We start from the raw sequence: 22,738 nt of genomic DNA, 5'->3' as shown, positions 1-22,738 counted from the left end.
TTTGTATATGGTGTTAGAGACTAATTCAATTTAATTCTTTTACATGTAGCTGCCCAGTTTTCCCAGCACCATTTATTGATGACTGTCTTAGTCTCTTAAACAAATGGTGTTGGGAAAATTGGACAACCACATGTAGAAGAATGAAACTGGATCATTTTCTTATACCACACACAAAGATAAACTCATTGATGAAAGACCTAAAGGCGAGACAGGAATCCATCAAAATCCTAGAGGAGAAGACAAGCAACCCCTTCGAACTCAGCCACAGAAACTTCTTGCTAGACATGTCTCCAAAGGCAAGGGAAACAAAAGCAAAAGTGGACTATTGGGATTTCATCAGGATAAAAAGGTTTTGCACAGCAAAGGAAACAGTTGACAAAACCAAAATGGGAGAAGATATTTGCAATTATCTTATCAGATAAAGGGCTAGTATACAAGATCTATAAAAAACTTATCAAACTCAACACCCAAAAAACAAAAAATCCAGTCAGGAAATAGGCAGAAGACATGAACAGACATTTCTCCAAAAAAGACATACAAATGGCCAACAGATACATGAAAAAAATATTCAACATCATTCAGCATCAGGTAAATACAAATCAAAAAAAAAAAAACTGTTGGCGAGGATGTAGAGAAAGGGAACCCTCCTACACTTTTGGTGGGAATGCGAGCTAGTACAGCCACTCTGGAAAACAGTATAGAGGTTCTTCAAAAAGTTAAAAATAGAGCTACCCTATGACCCAGCAATTACACTACTAGGTATTAACCCAAAGTATACAAACGTAGTGATCCAAGGGGCATCTGCAACCAATGTTTATAGCAACAATGTCCACAATAGCCAAACTATGGAAAGACCCCAAATATCCATTGACAGATGAATGCATAAAAAAATAGGTGGTATATATATATATAATGGAATATTACTCAGCCATAAAAAAAAAAATGAAAGCTTACCATTTGCAATGACATGGATGAAACTAGAAGGTGTTGTGCTAAGTGAAACAAGTCAATCAGAGAAAGACAATTATCATATGATTTCACTCATATGTAGAATTTAAGAAATGATACAGAAGATCATAGGGGAAGGGAGGGAAAAACTAAGAAATCAGAGTGGGAGACAAACCACAAGAGACTCTTAACTATAGGAAACAAACTGAGGGTTGCTGGAGGGGTGTTTGGTGGGGAGATGGGGTAACTGGATGATGAGCATTAAGGAGGGCATGTGATGTACTGAGCACTGGGTGTTATATGCAACTCATGAAAAACAGAACTCCACCTCTGAAACTAGTGATGCACTGTATGTTAATTAATTGAGTTTAAATAAGATTTTTTTAAAAAGAAAAGACTGTCTTTTCCCCATTGTACATTCTTGTCTCCATTTTCATGGACTAATTGACTTCATATGTGTCAGGTTATCTCTGGGCTCTCTAGTCTGTTCATAGGTCTATGTGTCTCCTTTTGTGCCAGCACTGTACTGTTTTGATTACTACAATTTTGTAGTATATCTTCTTTTTAATTTTTTATTTAAATTAAATTTAGTTAACATATAGTGTGTTATTAGTTTCCAGGGTAGAAATTAGGGAATCACCAGTTGCATATAACACCCAGTGCTAATTATATAACATGCTCTCCTTAATGCCCATCTCCCAGTACCCCACCCCCAACCCACAACCCCTCCAGCAACCCTCAGTTTGTTTCCTATAGTTAAGAATCTCTTATGGTTTGCCTCCCTCTTTGTTTTTACCTTTTTTATTTTTCCTTCCGTTCCCCCATGTTCATCTGTTTTCTTTCTTAAATTCTACATATGAGTGAAATCATATGAAATTTGTCTTTCTCTGACTATTTCACCTACCATAATACCCTCTAGTTCTATCCACACCCTACAAATGGCAAAATTTCGTGTTTTTTTATGGCTGAGTAATATTCCATGGTATATTTATACCACATCTTCTTTATCCATTCATCCATTGATGGACATCTGGGCTCTTTCTATATATTGGCTACTGTATATATTGTTGCTATATGCATTGGGATGCATGTGCCCCTTTGAATCACTATTTTTGTATCCTTTGGATAAATACCTGGTAGTGCAATAGCTCTATTTTTAACTTTTTCAGAAACTTCCATACTGATTTCCAGAATGGCTGCACTGGCTGCATTCCCACCAACAGAATGTCCCACTTTCTCTGCATCCTCACCAACATCTGTTGTTTCCTGAGGTGTTAATTTTAGCCATTCTGACCGGTGTGAGTTGGTAATTCACCGAGGTTTTGAATTGCATTTGCCTGATCCCGAGTGATGTTGAGTATCTTTTCATGTGTTTGCAGGCCATTTGCACGTCTTCATTGGAGAAATGTCTATTAAAATCTTCTGCCCATTTCTTGACAGGGTTTTTGTTTTGTTTTGTTTTGTTTTGGGGGGGGTGTTGAGTTTGATAAGTTCTTTATAGATTTTGGATACTAGCCCTTTATCTGATATGCCATTTGTGAATATCTTCTCCCATTCCATAAGCCGTCTTTTAGTTTTGTTGATTGTTCCTTTGTTGTACAAAATCTTTTTATCCCAATGAAGTCCCAATAGTTCATTTTTGCTTTTGTTTCCCTTGCCTCTGGAGATGTGCTAGCTAGTTGCTGAAGCCGAATTCAAAGAGATTGCTGCCCATATTGTCCTCTAGGATTTTGATGGATTCCTGTCTCACATTTAGGTCTTTCTTCAATTTTGAGTTTATTTTTGTGTATGGTGTTAGAAAGTGGTCTATTTTCATTCTTTTGCTATGGTTGTCCAATTTTCTTAACACCATTTGTGGAAGAGACTGTCTTTTTTCCATTGCATATTCTTTCCTGCTTTGTCAAAGATTAGTTGACCATAGAGTTGATGGTCCATTCTGGGTTCCTTTGATCTGTGTGTCTATTTTTGTGCCGGTATGATATGGCTTGATTACTACAGCTTTGTGATATAACTTCAAGTCTAGAAATGTGATGCATCCAGCTTTGCTTCTCTTTATCAAGATTTATTTGGTTCTTTAGGGTCTTTTGCAGTTCAATAAAAATTTTAGGATTGTTTGTTCTAGCTCTGTAAAAAGTGATGGTGATAATTTGGTAAGGATCACAATAAACTTGTAGATTACTTTTGGTAGTATAGACATTTTCATAATATTTGTTCTTCCAATTCATTAGCATGAATTTTTTTTTTCATTTCTTTGTGTGCTGTTCAATTTCTTTCATACGTGTTCTATAGTTTTCAGAGCACAGATCTTTTACCTCTTTGGTTAGGTTTATTCCTAGGTATCTTATCATTTTTGGTGCAACTCTAAGTGGGATCAATTCCTTGATTTCTCTTTCTGTTTGCTTAATTGTTAGTGTAGAGAAATTCGACAGACTTCTGTGTGTCGAATTAAATCCTACCACTTTGCTGAATTCCTGAGTCAGTGCTGAATTTTTTGCTGAAGTCTTTTGGGTTTTCTACATAGTGTATCATGTCATCTGTGCAGAGTGAAATTTTGACTTTTTCTTTGCCTAGTTGGATGCCTTTTATTTCTTTCTGTTTTCTGATTGCTGAGGCTAGGAATTCCAGTACTATGTTGATTAACCGTGATGAGAGTAGACATCCCTGTCATGTTCCTAATCTTAGGGGAAAAGCTCTCTGTTTTTCCCTGTTGAAGGATGATATTCCCTGCGGGTCTTTCATATGTGAGTTTTATGATGTTGCGGTATGTTCCCTCTATCCCTACATTGTGGAGGGTTTTTAATCAAGAAACGATGCTCTATTTTGTCAAATGCTTTTTCTGCATCTATTGAGAGGATCATATGGTTCTTATCCTTTCTTGCATTAATGTAGTGTATTACATTGATTCATTTGTGGATGTTGAACCACTCTTGCATCCCAGGAATGAATCCTACTTGGTCCTGGTGAGTAATCCTTTTAATGGACTGTTGGGTCCCATTAGCTAGTATTTTGGTGAGAATTTTTGCATCCATATTCATTAAGGATATTGGTTTATAATTCTCCTTTTTGGTAGGGTCTTTGTCTGGTTTGGGGATCAAGGTAATGCTGGCCTCATAGAATGGGTTTGGAAGTTTTCCTTCCATTTCTATTTTTTGGAACAGTTTTAGAGGAATAAGTATTAATTCTTCCTTAAATGTTTGGTAGAATCCCCCTGGGATGCCATCTGACCCTGGACTCTTGTTTGCTGGGAGATTATTGATTACTGCTTCAATTTCTTTGCTGGTTATGGGTCTGTTTAGGTTTTCTATTTCTTCCTGTTTCAGTTTTGGTAGCTTATGTTTCTAGGAATGCATCCATTTCTTCCAGATTGCTTAATTTGTTGGCATATAGTTGCTCATAATATGTTCTTACAATTGTTTGTGTTTCCTTGGTGGTGATCTCTCCTCTTTCATTCATGATTTTATTAATGTGGGCCAATTCTCTTTTCTTTTTGATAAGTCTGGCTAGGGGTTTATCAATCTTATTCTTTCAAGGAAGCAGGGCCTAGATTTATTGATCTGTTCTACTGTTTTTCTGATTTCTATATCATTGATTTCTGCTCTAACCTTTATTTTTACTTTTGTCCTGCTGAAACTAGGCTTTATTTGCTGTTCTTTCTCCAGCTCCTTTAGGGGTAAGGATAGGTTGTGTATTTGAGACCTTTTTTTGTTTCTTGAGAAAGCCTTGTATGGCTATATACTTCCATCTTAGGACTGCCTTTGCTGCCTCCCAAAGGTTTTCAACTGTCATCTTTCCATTTTCATTTGTTTCCATGAATTTTTAAAATTATTCTTTAATTTTATGGTTGACCCATTCATTCTTTAGTAGGATACTCTTTAACGTCCATGTATTTGTGCTTCTTCCAAATTTTCTCTTGTGACTGAGTTCAAGTTTTAAAGCAGTGTGTTTTGAGAATATGCAGGGAATAATCCCAATCTTTTAGTACTGGTTGAGATGTGATTTGTGACCCAATATGTGATCTATTCTGTAGACTGTTCCATGTGCACTTGAGAAGAATGTGTATTTTGTTGCTTTACGATGCAATGTTCTGAATATATCTGTGAAGTCCATCTGGTCCAGTGTTTCATTCAAAGCCCTTGTGTCCTTGCTGATCTTCTGCTTAGATGATATGTCCATTTCTGTGAGTGGGGTGTTAAAGTTCCCTACTATTATTGCATTATTTTTGATGTGTTTCATTAATTTTGTTATTAATTGGTTTATATAATTGGCTGTTTCCAAGTTAGAGGTATAAATATTTACAATTGTTAGATCTTCCTTTTGGATAGATCCTTTTATTATGATATATAGTGTCTTTCTTCATCTCTTATTACAGTCTTCGGCTTAAAATCTAATTTGTCTGTTATAAGGATTGTTACTCCAGCTTTCTTTTGATGTCCATTAGCATGATAAATTGTTCTCCACACCCTCAGTTTCAATCTGGAGGCGTCTTTGGCTCTAAAATGAGTTTCTTATAGACAGCATATCAATGAGTCTTGTTTTTTATTCAATCTGATACCCTATGTCTTTTGATTGGATCATTTAGTCCATTTAAATTCAGAGTGTCCTTGCCAGGGAGCCCAGCTCAGTGTAAGTGGATCCAGATTGCTCAATGTGGCTGTTTTGCTGCCTGAAAGCTTTCAGCACCTATGTGGGGAATAAAAATGGCGACACCCTGATCTCTAGCCCTGGAGCTGAAAGTCTGCTCACTCTACTCTTCAGTGAGCCCTCACAGAAAAGCAGTCAATCACTCTTGTCTCCCTGGCTTCTGTCAGAACTCTGTGTTCACCCAGCCTGTGACTGAGTGTTTTTATCTCAGGCACAGGACCTGGTTTGAGTCTCAAAACTTTAGCAACTCCCTCAGCGCACACCTGAGGCACGCCTCCCAGGGTGCCGGGGGGGGGGGGGGAGGTCTCGTTGCAGTTCTGCCTCTTGCTGGGCCCCTGCTCAGAGAGCAATTACTGGACTATGCAGCAGTTTGGCAGTTTATGGGAACACTGAGCAGAAACATGGTGCCTGGACTTACTATTTTCAGTCAGCTTCCCTGCTCCAATGCTTGGAAACTCTGCTGCATTCAGGCACCCCTGTTCTTTTTGTGACCCCGGGGATCCTGAGACCATGCTGTCCCACCTGGGATTCAGCCCCACTTCACCCCCTAAGCACCCATCAGGCCGACTTGTAGAAGCTCCAATTTTGTGCTCTGCTGCTTATAACACTTTCCAGTCCCCTGCTTATGTAGGCTCCCTCTCCACCACGGTTTATCTTCTGATAAATTGCCTCAGATTCACATCTCTTCACCTCCTACCTTGCAAAAAGTGGTTGCTTTTCTATTTGTAGAATTGCAGCAATTCTTTTCTCAGATATCTGGTTGATTTTGCAGCTGTTCAGAATGATTTGATAGCTATCTAGCTGACTTCCAAGGACCAGAGGAAATTAGGGTCCCCTACTACTCCACCATCTTGACTCCTGTCCTAACTGCAGGTTTCTTGTATATGGCATTTATGTTGAGGTATGTTCCCTCTACACCACATTGCTGATATTTTTTATCATGAATGGTTGAATTTTGTCTAATGTTTTTTTCTGTTTCCATTGAGATGATTATATGAGTTTTATCCTTCATTTTGTTTGTGTGGCATATCACATTGATTGATTTGTATCTTCAGAATAAATCCCACTTGATGGTAGTTAGTGATCTTTTTAATGTATTATTGAATGTGGTTTGCTAACATCTTGGGGAGGTATTTTACACTTATCTTCATCAGGAATATTAGCCTATAGTTTTTTTTTTTTTTTTTTTTTTGGTATCTTTGGTTTTGGTATCATGGTAATGCTGGCCTTGTAGAATATATTTGGAAGCTTTCTTTTCTCTTATTTTTTGGAATAGTTGGAGAATGGGTATTAACTGAACTTTCATTTTTTTTGGTAGTTTTTTTTTATTACTGATTCAATTTTATTACTAGTAATTGGTCTGTTCAGATTTTCTTTTTCTTCCTGAATTTGTTTGGGAAGATTGTATTTTTTCTAGGAATTTATCCTTTTTTTCTAGGTTGTTCAATTCGTTGATATATCATTTTTTGTGGTATTTTCTTCTAGTCCCTTTTATTTCTGTGATGTCAGTTGTTACTTCTCTCTCATTTCTTATTTCATTTATTTGGGTCCCTTTTTTCTTGATGAGTCTGGCTAAGGGTTTATAATTTTGTTTATCTTTAAAAAAAAAACACCCCTTGAATTAATTGATTTTTTTTAGTCTCTGTGTCATTTATTTCTGCTGTTATCTTTATTCTTCCTTCTATTCCCCCTAGCTTTGCTTGTTCTTGTTTTTCTAGTTCCTTTATATGTAGGGTTAGAATGAGTTTTTTGATTTATTTGTTTCTTGAGTTAGACCTGTAGCACTATATATTTTGCTTTTAGAACGGTGTTCACTGTGTTCCAAAGATTTTGGATTATTGTGTTTAATTTTCATTTCGCTCCATGTATTTTTTTCTTTAATTGTTTTGTTGACCCATTGTTTGTTTAGTATCATGTTGTTTAGTCTCCACGTTTGTGTTTTTCTTCCACTTTTTGTCTTGTGATTTATTTCTAATTTTATACTGTTATCAGAAAAGATGCATGGTATGATTTTCTTAAATTTATTGAGGCTTGTATTGTGGCATAACATGTGATTTATTCTGGAGAATGTTCCATGTGCACTTGAAAAGAATGTGTATTCTGTTGTCTTTAGATGGACTGCTCTGTATATATATCTATTATGTCCATCTGGTCTAATATGTCATTCATTTGTGCCTTGTTACAGTCCTTCTTTTAAAGTCCGTATCAGTGGATTTTTCAGCAGAAACTTTGCAGGCCAGGAGAGAATAGCATGATATATGCTATGTACTGAAAGGGAAAAAAATCTGCAGCAAAGAATACCCTATCCAACAAGGCTATCATTCAGAATAGAAGAAGAGATAAAGAGTTTCTCAAACAAAAACTAAAGGAGTTCATGACCATTAAAGCAGCTGTACAAGAAATATTAGAGAGGGGACTTGGAGTGGAAAGGAAAGACCATAAATGAGCATATGAAAAGCAGGAAACACAAAAGCAATATAAATAACTCTTTCTGTAAAAATCAGCCAAAAGATTCACAAAATAAAAGGTTGCAAAATATGACACCATATACCAAAAATGTGAGGGGAGAAGAGTAAAAATAAAATAAAATAAAATAAAATAAAATAAAATAAAATAAAATAAATAAAGTCTATTTTCTCTGACCTAAGTATTGGTACCCCAGCTTCTTTTTCTGCTTTCATTTGCGTGGTAAATGTTTTCCATCCCTTCACTTCAGTCTGTATGTGTCTTTAGGTCTGAGGTGAGTGTCCTGTAGGCAGCACATAGATAGGTCTTATATTTTAATTTTTAAAAAATTTATTCTACCACCCTATGTCTTTTTTTTCTTTTTAAAATACAAAACTCTGACTTTAATGACTTCAAAGAGCAGTAGCATCTGTAGACACATTCATGGACACTAGCTCACATATATACACACACCTCATACACTCAAAGAATGTACAGAAAATCTGTATTAACACACAACCAATTTTGTAATATATAAAGAGAAAGTAAAAAAATTTTCTTTTTAGCTAAAATAGAAATATAGCAAGTGCATGTAATGATTTCCAATATACTAAGCACTTAATATATATTCTCCCTTATTCCCCACAGAAAAGATTTAAAGAAAATATTGTTATCCCATTTTGTAAGTGAGAAACTGAAACCAATAAATTTTTAATGACTTGCCCCAGTCAAAGCCATAGCTATTTTGTTTATGAGTCACAAGAATACAGTCTCATTTGATTATGGCCCACTAATTCATCCTGGTTTCTTTCTTTTTTAAAACAGATACAGCTGTAAAAGATTTTCATCCTATCCTCTCATGTTTTTAACCAGTTCTTCCCAGATCCACCCTAATATCTCTGCAAATATGCCAGTGAGTCTCAGAAAAATAGCAAATATTTATAAATATTTTAATAGAAAAAATACTACTTATAATGTCATGATGCTTCTTAAATAAACATAGATAGAAGAAGTAACTTTCCTAAGAATTGGCTGCTGCTGCAGCTAAGATTACACATCATGGGCTGTCAGCTAAAGGGTTGGAAATTTTTCCATTACTTCCTCAATATACATTCTTTTAAAGTTTTTATTTAAATTCCAATTAGTTAACATACAGTGTAATATTAGATTCCTGGGTACAATTTAGTGATTCAACACTTACATCCAATACCTGGTGCTCATTACAGCAACTGCACTACTTAATTCTCATCACCTATTGAACCCATCCCCCCACCCATCTCCCATCTGGTAACTATCAGTTTATTCTCTACAGTTAAGAGTCTGTTTCTTGGTTTGCCTCTCTTTCTCTCCCCCCCACCCCGGCTCCTTTGTGTTTTATCTTAAATTCCACATATGAGTGAAATCATATGGTATTTGTTTTTTTCTGATTGACTTATTTCACTTAGCATAACACTCTTTAGCTCCATCCACATTGTTGCAAATGCCAAGATTTCATTCTTTTTTTAAAGGTTTTATTTATTTATTTATTTGAGAGAGCACGAGCATGGGGAGGGACAGAGGGAGAAGCAGACTCCCCAGTGAGCAAGGAGCCCAATGCGAGGCTTGAGCTCAGGCCCCTGGGATCATGACCTGAGCCAAAGGCAGATGCTTAACCAACTGACCCACCCAGGCACCCCAAGATATCATTCTTCTTGATGGTTGAATAATATTCCATTGTGTATATATATACCACATCTTCTTTATCCATTCATCAGTCCATGGACACTTGTATTGTTTCCATAATTTGGCAATTACAGATGATGGTACTATGAACATCAGAGCACATGTACCCCTTTGAATTAGTATTTTTGTATTCTGTGGGTAAATATCTAGTAGTGCAATTGTTGGATTGTAAGGTAGTTCTATTTTTAACTTTTTGAGGAAATCCCATACTGTTTTCCAGAGTGGCTGCACCAGATTGCATTCCCACCAAAAGTGCAAGAAAGTTCCCCTTTCTTCACATCATTGCCAACACCTGTTTTTTCTTCTGATTGTTGATTTTAGCCATTCTGACAGGTATGAGATGTTATCTCATTGTAGTTTTGATATGTATTTCCCTGATTATCAGTGATGCTGAGCATCTTTTCAAGTGTCTGGTGGCAATTTGTAGGTCTTCTTTGGAAAAAAAATGTCTAATGGTGTCTTTTGTCCATTATTTAATTGGATTACTCATTTTTGGGGTGTTGAGTTTTATACATTCTTTATAGATTCTGGATACTAACCCTTTATCAGATATATGATTTACAAATATCTTCTCCCTTTCCACAGGTTGCCTTTTACTTTTGTTGATTGTTTAATTTGCTGTGCAGAAGCTTTTATTTTTATGAAATCCCAATAGTTTATTTTTGCTTGTGTTTTCCTTGCCTCAGGAGACGTATCTAATAAAAAGTTACTAGGGCCTGTTTCAAAGAGATTACTGCCTGTGTTCCCTATGATTTTAATGGTTTCCTACCTCACATTTAGGTCTTTCATCCATTTTGAATTTACTTTTGTGTATGGTGTAAGAAAGTGGTCCAATTTCATTTTTTTTTTTCCATTTTGCTGTCTGGTATTCCCAGCCCAATTTGTTTCAGAGACTACTTTTTCCCATTGACTATTCTTTCCTGCTTTGTTATAGATTAATTCACCATATAGTAGTGGGTTCGGTTCTGGGTTTTCTATTCTGTTCTATTGATCTATGTGTCTATTTTTGTGCCAGTTCCATATTGTCTTGATCAGTACAGCTTTGTAATACAACTTGAAGTCTGGAATTATGATGCCTCAAACTTTTTGTTTGTTTGTTTGTGTTTTCTTCAAGTTTGCTTTGTCTATTCAGGATCTTTTGTGGTTCCATACAAATTTTAAGTTTGTTCTCCCTCTGTGAAAAAATGCTGCTGGTATTTTGATAGGGATTTTATTAAATGTGTAAAATGCTTTGGGTAGTACAGACATTTTAACAATGTTTGTTCTTTAGACTGATAAGCATGGAATGTCTTCTATTTCTTTGTATCCTCTTCAATTTACTTCATCACTGTTTTATAGTTTTCGGAATAAAGGTCTTGCACCTTTTTGGTTGGTTTCATTCTTATGTCTCTTCTTGTTTTTCATGTAATTGTAAATGACATTGTTTTCTTTATTTCTCTTTCTCCTGCTTCAATAGATTTACAAAAAAGAAATGCAACAAATTTCTGTATGTTGATTTTGTATCCTGCATCTTTACTGAATTTGTCTATCAGTTCTAGCAAGTTTTTGGTGTATTCTTTTGGGTTATTCTGTGTATCATATAATCTGCAAACAGTGAATGTTTTACTTCTTCCTTGTTGATTTGGATGTCTTTCATTTCTTTTCATTGTCTGATTGCTGTGGCTAGGACTTCCAGTACTATGTTAAATAATAGTGGTGAGAGTGGACATCCCTGTCTTGTTCCTGATCATAGAGGAAAAGCTCACACATATTTTCCCATTGGGGATGATATTAGCTGTGGGTTTTTCATAGGTGGGCCTTATTATGTTGAGGTATATTCCCTCTAAACCTACTTTAGTGAAGGTTTTTATCATGAATGGATGTTGTATTTTGTCAAGTGCTTTTTCTGTATCTATTTAAATGGTCTTGTGGTTCTTATCCTTTATTTTATTCATGTAGTATGAGGCATCAGGTATCTTCATTATATCTGTCTCACTTAGATCTCTGGTTGTAGCCTTATCTTGTGGTTTCATTTGGGAAGAATTCCTCCCTCTTGGCATTTTGTCTAAAAGTCTCTGCCTTGTGATCAGAGGCAAGATAGTGGAAGAGTAGGGGACCTCGTTTCATCTGGTTCCTTGAATTTAAATAAATATCACATCATTCTAAACACCTATGAATTCAACCTGAGATGTAGGAAAAGAATTCCTGAAATTCTACAAATAGAAAAGTGACCACTTTTTGCAAGGTAGGAGGTGTGAAGAAGTGAATTTTGGGGGGATATATTTGAAGATAATCAGCAAGGGAAAGGAGCCTCTGTAAGCTGGCTACCAGAAAGTGATAAAGTCCCTGAGCACAATATCAGTACCTTTAGAATCTGCTCCAGTGAAGGACTTCCTTCCCTGGAAGTGGGCAAAGGTGGCAAAGTGGGACAGAATCCTAGGTGGGACAGTGTGGTCTCAGGATCCCTGGGGTCACAGGAAAAACAGGTGTTCCTGAACCAGCCATATTCACAAGCATTGGAGCTGGGAAACTGGTAAGGGTCAGCAAGCCCAGGAGGGGCCTCTCAGCTTGGTTCCCCATAAACCGTAACTGGCACCACAATCAGGCAACAGCTCTCTTGCAGGGGCCCTGCAAAGGACAGAAACACACGGCTTTCTGCCTTCTACTGGGAAGGGTGGCACAGGAGTGGGCAAGATCAAGCAAAAGCTCTCATGTGGGAGCCCTACAAAGGACAGAAAATTTGCCGCCCTCTGCCTTCCTCCTGGGAGGGGCAGCATGAGAGCATGAACCACCAGGCTACCACTCCCTGTGTGGGGGCCCAGCAAAGGACAGTAATGCAGGGAACCTCTACCTTCTCCTGGGAGGATCGGTGCAGGCCCACACCACAGGCATCTGCACATTTTGTCACACACAAAAGTGAAGACCTCTTGTCCCTGAGGGTTTGCTGAAGAGAGGGAACTGTGGTCTCTGCTCTGAGGATTGAGATCCAGACACAGCCATTTTTGTTTTCATCTTCTAGAGAAGCACAGAAGGCCTGCAGGGTACAAAAGCCACATAGAGCAACCAGTAGCAGTAATCACACTGAGCCCAGGCCCTTGGCAAGGGGGCAGTGCAACTCTGCCCAAGCAAAGACACCTGAGAATCAGGACAGCAGGCCCCTCCCCAAGAAGGCCAGCTGAAATAACAGGGGAACACCAAGTTTACAGAACACATGGACTGCAAAACTCCAAGGTTAGGGGAAAATAATATAGAATTTGAGGTGTTTCTCTCATGATTCGTTTATCTTTCTGTTTAACTTTTTCCTTTTCTTTTTGTTTTCTTTTTTTCTTTTTAACTACTTTCTTATTTTATCAACTCTTTAAGTCATTTTTAATGTTCATTTTTTATATTTACATTTTATAGATATATTCTTCATTTTTGGCTTCCTTTCACTATATTCAATTTTTATTTTTTATGTGTATAAGTTTTGCTTTCTTTACAATTTTGGGATATACTCTCTTCTAACTAACAAACCAAAATACACCCAGGACCAAGTGGATCACCCTGTATTGTCCACCTGGAAGATTATATTCTCTCTTTCCAATCCCCCCCTTTTTTTTGGTTTCTGACCTCTTTGGATTTATCTAGTGTGCATTTTGCTTGGGTTGTGGGTGATATTTTTAATTTTGTTCACTCATTCATCCATTCTTCTCTGGGCAAAATGACTAGAAGGAGAAATTCACAACAAAAGAACCAGAGGTAATACTCTCTGCCACAGATCTAATCAATAAAGATATAAGTAAAAAGCCAGAGCTGGAATTCAGGATAACAATTATAAAATTACCAGCTGGGCTTGAAAAAACATAAAAGACAACTGGAGAATCTCTTAATGCAGAAATAAAATTAAATCAGGCCAAAATTAAAAATACTGTAACTGAGATGCAGTCTAAATTGGATGCTCTAACAGCTAGGGTAGATAAGGCAGAAGAGAAAGTAAGTGACATAAAAGAGAGGTTGATGGAAAGGAAGAAAGCTGAGAAAAACAACTAATGTACTATGAGGGGAGGCTTTAAGAAAACAGCAATGTCATAAAATGAAAGAATATTAGAAGTATTGGAGTCTCTGAGGGAGAAGAAAAAGCAAAAGGACCAGGAGGTATATTTGAGCAAATCATAGCTGAGAATTTCCTTAATTGGGGGAAAGAAACAGACAATCAAGTCCAAGAGGTAGAGAGGACTGGTCCTGAAATCAATAAAAGTAGATCCACACCCCAACATATAATAGTGAAACTTACAAATCTCAGAGACAAAGAAAAAATCCTGAAAGCAGCTCAAAACAAGAGATTCTTAACCTACAGGGGTAGGAATATTAGACTGGCAGCAAACCAATCCAAAGAGACCTGGCAAGCCAGAAAGAGCTGGCATGGTATAGTTAGGGCACTAAATGAAAAAAACATGCAGCCAAGAATACTTTACCTAGCAAGGCTGTCATTCAGAATGGAAGGAGGTATACAGAGCCTCCAGGACAGACAGAAACTGAAAGAATATGTGACCACTAAACCAGCCCTCAAAGAAATATTAAGGGGAATCCTGTAAGTGAAGAGAGAGCCCCAAAGTAATATAGACCAGAAAGAATAGAGACAATCTACAGAAACAGGGACTTTACATGTAATACAATGGCACAAAATTCATATCTTTCAATAGTTACTCTGAATGTAAATGGGCGAAATGTTCTAGTCAAAAGACACAAGGTATCACATTGGATAAAAAAAGCAAAACCCATCCATATGCTGTCTACAAGAGACTCATTTTGAAACTAAAGACACCTCCAGATTAAAAATGAGGAGGTGGAGAACAATTTATCTTGCTAATGCACCTCAAGAGAAAGCTGGGGTTGCAATCCTCATATCAGACAAATTAGATTTTAAACCAAAGACTGTAGTAAAGGATGAATAGGAATACTGTATCATACTTAAAGGGTCTATCCAACAAGAAAAACTAAAAATTATAAATATTTATGCTCCTAACTTGGGAGCAGGCAATTATATCAACCAATTAATAACCAAATTAAAGAAACACATTGATAATAATACAATAATAGGGGATTTCAACACCCCACTCACAGAAATGGACAGATCATCTAGGCAGAAGATAAAAAAGGAAACAAGGGCATTGAATGGCACACTGGACCAGATGGACTTCATAGATATATACAGAGCATTCCATCCTAAAGCAACAGAATACACATTCTTTTCAGGTGCACATGGAACATTCTCCAGAATAGATCACATACTGGATCACAAATCAAGTCTCAACTGATACCAAAAGATTGGGATTATTCCCTGCATATTTTCAGAGCACAATCTTTTGAAACTTGAACTCAATCACAAGATGAAATTTGGAAGGAACTCAAACACTTGGAGGTTAAAGAGCATCCTAATAAGGAATGTGTGGGTCAACCAGCAAATTAAAGAAGAATCTGAAAAATTCATGGAAACTATTGAGAATGAAAACATTTCCGTTCAAAACCTTTGGGATACAGCAAAGGCTGCTGCCTCTCTAATAAATAGAAATTCTAATAAACTCTAATAAATAAAACTCTCTTTGAAAAATTAGAAAAGTCTCAAATACACAAGCTAAGCTTACACCTAAAGGACCTGGAGAAAGAACAGCAAATAAAGCCTAAACCAAGCAAAAGAAGAGAAATAATAAATATCAGAGCAGAACTCAGTGAAATAGAAACCAGGACAGTAGAATAGATCAATGAAACTAGAAGCTGGTTCTTTGAAAGAATTAATAAAATTGATAAACCCCTAGCCAGACTTATCAAAAAGAAAAGAGAAAGGACCCAAATTAATAAAATTATGAATGAAAGAGGAGACATCATGACCAATACCAAGGAAATACAATTTAAAAAACATATTATGAGCAACTATATGCCAACAAATGTGGCAATCTGGAAGAAATGGATGCATGCCTGGAAACTTATAAACTACCAAAACTGAAACAGGAAGAAATAGAAAACATGAACAGATGCATAACCAGCAAGGAAAGGAAGCAGTAATCAATAATCTCCCAACAAAAAAGAGTCAAGGGCCAGATGATTCCCAGGGAAAGTCTACCAAATATTTAAAGAAGAACTAATACTTATTCTTCTGAAGCTGTGTCAAAAAAATAGAAATGGAAGGAAAACATCCAAACTTGTTCTATGAAGCCAGCATTACCTTGAACCCCAAACCAAAGACCCCATCAAAAAAGAGAATTACAGACCAATATCCCTGATGAACATGGATGCCAAAATACTCAACAAGATCCTAGCCAATAGAATCCAACAGTACATTGAAAGGATTATTCACCAAGACCAGGTGGGATTTAATCCTGGGATGCAAGGGTGGTTCCACATTTGTAAATTGATCAGCGTGACAGATCACATTAACAAAAGAAAAGACAAGAACCATATGATCCTCTCAATTGATGCAGAGAAAGCATTTGACAAAATTCATTCTTTCCTGATTAAAATGCTTCAAAGTATAGGGATAGAGGGAACATACCTCAATATCATAAAAGCCTTCTATGAAAAGACCACAACGAATATCATTCTCAATGGCGAAAACTGAGAGCTTTTCCCTTAAGGTCACGAACAGGACAAGGATGTCCACTCTCAACTCTGTTGTTCATCATAACACTAGAAATCCTAGACTCCGCAATCACACAACAACAACAACAAAATAAAAGGCATCCGAATTGGCAAAGGAAGCCAAACTCTCACTCCTCACAGAAGACATGATACTTTATGTGGAAAACCTAAAAGACTCGACCCCAAAATTGCTAGAACTCATACAGCAATTCAGCAACGTGGCAGAATAAAAGCAAAACACAGAAATCAGTTGCATTTCTATACACTAACAATGAGGCAGAAGAAAGAGAAATTAAGGAATCAAACCCATTTACAATTGCACCCAAAACCATAAGATAACTAGGAATAAACCTAACCAAAGAGGTAAAGGATCTGTACTCTAAAAACTACAGAACACTTATGAAAGAAATTGATAGAGACCAAAGAAAAGGAAAAAACATTCCACGCTTATGGTTTGGAAGAATAAATATTGTTAAAATGTCTATGCTACCCAGAGCAATCTACACATTCAATGCAATCCCTATCAAAATTTTTCACAGAGCTGGAACAAATAACCCTAAAATATGTATGGAACCAGAAATGACCCCAAATAGCCAGAGGAATGTTGAAAAAGAAAACCAAAACTGGTGACATCACAATACCTCACTTCAAGCTATAAAACAAGGCTGTGATCATCAAGACAGTATGGTACTGGCACAAAAACAGAGACATAGTTCAGTGGAACAGATAGATAACCAGAAATGGAACCTCAACTCTATGGTCAACTAATCTTCAACAAAGCAGGAAAGAACAGCCAATGGAAAAAAGAAGAGTCTCTTCAATAAATGGTGCTGGGAATATTGGACAGCCACATGCAGAAGAATAAAACTGGACCACTCTCTTACCTACACCAAGATAAACTCAAAATGGATGAAAGACCTAAAGGGGAGACAGGAATCCATCAATATCCTAGAGGAGAAAAGAGGCAACAACCTCTTTGACCTCGGCCACAGCAACTTCTTGCTAGAAACCTCTCCAAAATCTAGGTAAAAAAAGCAAGATGAACTATTGGGACTTCATCAAGATAAAAAGCTTCTGCACAGCAAAGGAAATAGTCAACAAAACAAAAAGGAAACCTATGGAATGGGAGAAGATATTTGAAAATGACATACCTGATAAAGAGCGTGTATCCAAGGTTTATAAAGAACTTCTCAAACTCAACACCCAAAAAACAAATAATCCAGTCAAGAAATGGGCAGAAGTCATGAGCAGACATTTCTCCAAAGAAGACATAAATGGCCAACAGAGACATGAAAAAATGCTCCATATTTCTTGGCATCAGGGAAATACAAATCAAAACCACAATGAGATACCACCTTACACCAGTCAGAATGGCTAAAATTAACAAGATAGGAAACAAGAAATGTTGGTGAGGTGAGAAACGGGAACCCTCCTACACTGTTGGTGGGAATGCCAGCTGATACAGCCATTCTGGAAAACAGTAAGGAGGTTCCTCAAGAAGTTAAAAAATAGAGCTACCCTATGATCCAGCAATTGCACTACTGGGTATTTACCCCAAAGATACAGGTGTAGTGAAAGGACAGAGCACCTGCACCCCAATGTTCATAGCAGCAATGTCCATAATAGTCAAACTGTGGAAAGAGCCAAGATGTCCATCAGCAGATGAATGGATAAAGAAGTTGTGGTATATATATGCAATGTAATATTACTCAGCCATCAGAAAGGATGAACATTTACCCTTTGCATGGATGTGGATGAAACTGGAGGGTATTATGCTGAGTGAAATAAGTCAATCAGAGAAAGACAATTATCATATGTTTTCACTTATATGTGGAATACAGGAAATAGCCCAGAGGATCACATGGGCGGGAAGGGTAAACTGAATGGAAGTCATCAGAGAGGGAGAAAAACCATGAGAGACTCTTAACTATAGGAAACAAACTGAGGGTTCCTAGAGGGGATGTAGGTGGGGGGATGGGATAATTGGGTGATGCGTATTACAGAGGACACGTGATGTGATAAGCACTGGGTGTTATGCAGTGTTGAACACTTCATCTGAAACTAATGATGTACTATTATGTTGGCTAATTGAATTTAAATTTTAAAAAAAACTACAAATCTATTACATTTTCAGGTTGTGCCTTACTACCAGTGAGTTTGATTTGTTGATTCTAATTGTCTTCATTGGTATCAATTTTCATGTAAATGAAAGTCAAGTCTTAAAAGCTGGTATACATGGATAAGTAAATAAACAACCCCACACTGAGGAGGAGAGGAAGAAGGAGGAGGAGGAGGAGGAGGAGGAGGAGGAGGAGGAGGAGGAAAGAGGTTTAGGAATAGCACCAGTTTCTGCAATTCTGTGCCATCCCAGTCGCCTTGCCAGTTACTTTTGAAGCAAACCCTAATTAAAATGACTGAATCATTAATCAAAATGCTTTGCTAGACAGGCTCTGCAGAAGAATTTTAAATGCTCAGTGTAATACATCCCTGGTCCATTCCACTTCTCTTAAGCTTAGCAATTTTAAGGCACACCTGCTAGCCAGAATAAGGATAAATACCAGTGGACTTCCCACGTCGAGGTAATTCCTATCACATGGTTAATTTCTTGGAAATTTCTTCCCACCCTTATGTCTGGAGCCACAGCAGAATTTCTTATACTATTTAAATTTAATTTAATTTCACTTTAGAACAAGATTGGAAAGTTGCTTTCTGTCCAACACAGATACTTATGCTCTCTCTTTTTGTTTGCATTTTTATTTTTATTTATTTATTTTTAAAATTTTATTATGTTATATTAGTCACCATACAATACATCATTAGTTTTTGATGTAGTGATCCACGATCCATTGTTTTCGTATAACACCCAGTGCTCCATGCAGTACGTGCCCTCCTTAATACACATCACCAGGCTAACCAATCCCCCCTCCCCCCTCCCCTCTAAAATCCTTTTTGTTTCTCAGAGTCCATAGTCTCTTATGGTTCATCTCTCCCTCCAATTCCCCCCCCCCATTTTTTTCTTCCTTCTCCTAATGTCCTCCATGCTATTCCTTATGTTCCACAAATAAGTGAAACCATATGATAATTGACTTTCTCTGCTTGACTTATTTCACTTAGCATAATCTCCTCCAGTCTCATCCATGTTGATGTAAAAGTTGGGTATTCATCCTTTCTCATGGCTGAGTAATATTCCATTGTATATATGGACCACATCTTCTTGATCCATTCATCTGTTGAAGGGCATCTCGGCTCTTTCCACAGTTAGGTTATTGCGGACATTGCTGCTATGAACATTGGGGTGCATATGGCCCTTCTTTTCACTACATCTGTGTCTTTGGGGTCAATACCCAGGAGTGCAATTGCTGGGTCATAAGGTAGCTCTATTTTTAAATTTTTGAGGAACCTCCACACTGTTTTCCAAAGTGGCTGTACCAACTTGCATTCCCACCAACAGTGTAAGAGGGTTCCCCTTTCTCCACAACCTCTCCAACATTTGTTGTTTCTTTCCCTGTACATTTTTGCCATTCTAACTGCTGTAAGGTGGTATCTCAATGTGGTTTTGATTTGAATTTCCCTGATGGCTAATGATGATGAACATTTTTTCATGTGTCTGTTACCCATTTGTATGTCTTCTTCAGAGAAGTGTCTTTTCATATCTTCTGCCCACTTTTTGACTTGATTATTTGTTTTTTGGGTGTTGAGTATGAGAAGTTCTTTATAGATCTTGGATACTAGCCCTTTATCTGTAGTGTCATTTGCAAATATCTTCTCCCATTCTGTGGGTTGCCTCTTTGTTTTGTTGACTGTTTCCTTTGCTGTGCTGAAGCTTTTTATCTTGATGAAGGCTCAAAAGTTCATTTTTGCTTTTGTTCCACTAGCTTTTGGAGATGTATCTTGAAAGAAGTTGCTGTGGGCGATGTCAAAGAGGTTACTGCCTATGTTCTTCTATAGGATTTTGATGGATTCCTGTCTCGTATTGAGGTCTTTCATCCACTTTGAGTTTATCTTTGTGAATGGTGTTAGAGAATGGTCGAGTTTCATTCTTCTGCATGTGGCTGTCCAATTTTCCCAGCACCATTTATTGAAGAGACTGTCTTTTTTCCATTTCATGTTTTCCCCTGCTTTGTCGAAGATTATTTGACCATAGAGTTGAGGGTCCATATCTGGGTTCACTATTTTGTTCCATTGGTCTATATGTCTGTTTTTGTGCCAGTACCATGCTGTCTTGGTGATCACAGCTTTGTAATATAGCTTGAAATCGGGCAACGTGATGCCCCCAGCTTTGTTTTTCTTTGTCAACATTTCCTTGATGGTTCAGGGTCTTTTCTGATTCCATACAAATTTTAGGATTGTTTGTTCCAGCACTTTGAAAAATGTCATTGAAATTTTGATCGGGATGGCATTGAAGCTATAGATTGCTCTGGGTAGCATAGACATTTTAACAATGTTTATTCTTCCGATCCATGAGCATGGAATATTTTTCCATCTTTTTGTGTCTTCTTCAATTTCTTTCATGAATGTTCTGTAGTTCCTAGAGTATAGATCCTTTACCTCTTTGGTTAGGTTTATTCTGAGGTATCTTATGGTTTTTGGTGCTATTGTAAATGGAATCGTTTCTCTAATTTCTATTTCTACAGTTGCGTTGTTAGTGTATAAGAAATTCAAACACTTGGGAGCTAAAGACCACTCTGCTCAAGAATGTTTGGGTCAACCAGGAAATCAAAGAAGCAATTCATGGAAATCAATGAGAGTGAAAACACGTCGGTCCAAAACCTATAGGATCCGGCAAAGGCGGTCCTAGGGGGGAAATACATAGCCATCCAAGCCTCACTCAAAAAAATAGAAAAATCCCGAATTCACCAACTAACTCTACACCTTAAAGAACTAGAGAAAAAGCAACAAACGATGCCTAAGCCATGCATTGGAAGAGAAATAATTAAAATTAGAGCAGAAATCAATGAATTAGAAACCAGAAACACAGTAGATCAGATCAATGAAACTAGAAGTTGGTTCTTTGAAAGAATTAATAAGATTGTTTGCATTTTTAAAAAGAAGTAAGTTATTTTAGATATTATTAGGGTTAATATAACATTGTGATTTATTTGTTAGAAATACCTTTATAAAATTAACTCTGAAATGTTATCTTTTTTATTCATTAATTCTAACCTGGCCACAGGGTCCCTACTCCTTAATTCTGTAAAAAGTCTTCTAGCAAAAACAAAATAAAATCTTAAATTCAAAAAAGAATAAATAAATAAAAGTCTCTGCCTTCTTCTGTGTGGTAGAAAAACCAGTTATGTTTCTTGTTCCTGAGAGTAATGGTCTTATGAAGAAGAGGTCATATAATGCCCAGGGCCTGGCACTTAAGGGAGTGTCTCTGGTGTGTTGCATTTGCTCTGATGTTGTGTTTTGGCTCCTCTATCCTTCAGGCCAGTCGTCTACAGAGGCTTTCCTTGCCTGCAGTGGATAGTGTTTGGTCTTTGGCCAGAATGTGGTGAGTTTTAACTAGGTGTGCTCTTGTCTGCTTGTTAAATGAGAATGGATACTACTTTCCCTAGAACTGAATCCCTGCAAAACTCTCTGGTCAAGAGATGTGGTGTGGGCAGGGGCTTCTGTTGGTCCTCTGGGGAGGGGGTCTGATGTGCTGGACTGAGGCAAGATTGACTGAGAAGGGTGGTCCCCGCAGAGCACAGGAGTATGGAACTTGTGGTAGGTAAGTCAGGCAGTTTGTGTTGGCACTTCGCTGCTTCCCACAAGTGGCTCTGTGTTTATGGTGAGGGTTCAAGTGTGAGAAATGGCACCAGCCAACTCTGTTGTCCCTGGAGAGACATCTCTGAACGCTGCCTCTCAGGGAAGCACTCTGAGAAGAGTGAATAATCTCTCTACTGTGTGTCCCAGGTTTTTCGGATCACTTGCCTCCAGGTTTTTTGTCTGTCTTTTCACCAGGAGCAGTGCAGTGCCCTCCAGGCTCTCTCCCAGCCAATCGTGCTGACCTTCAAAACTCCAGGCTTTTTTTTTTTTTTTTTTTTTAATTTAAATTCAATTATCCAAATCTCCAGTCTTTAGAGATGTGATGTGGGCAAGGTTTGTGCTGATCTTCTCGGGGAGGGGCTTGCCAAGTCTCACTGAGTTTTTCCACTCTTATTTCCAGTCTAGTGAGCATCTTTGCGATCATTAAATTCCTTATCAGTCATATTGCTTATCTCCATTTCATTTAGTTCTTTTTCTGAAGTTTTGTCTTATTCTTTCTTTTGAAGCATATTACTCTGTCTCCCCATTTTGCTTGACTTTCTGTGTTTGTTTTTATGGACTAAGCAGAACAGCTACTTCTTTTAAATGTGAAGGAATCTTCTTGTGTATGGTTGTCCCCTGTGTAGTATATGTGTGTTTA

This window comes from Halichoerus grypus, chromosome X, assembly GCF_964656455.1.
Source record: "Halichoerus grypus chromosome X, mHalGry1.hap1.1, whole genome shotgun sequence".
In the NCBI taxonomy this organism is placed as follows: domain Eukaryota; kingdom Metazoa; phylum Chordata; class Mammalia; order Carnivora; family Phocidae; genus Halichoerus; species Halichoerus grypus.
This window is presented reverse-complemented; position numbering follows the sequence as displayed.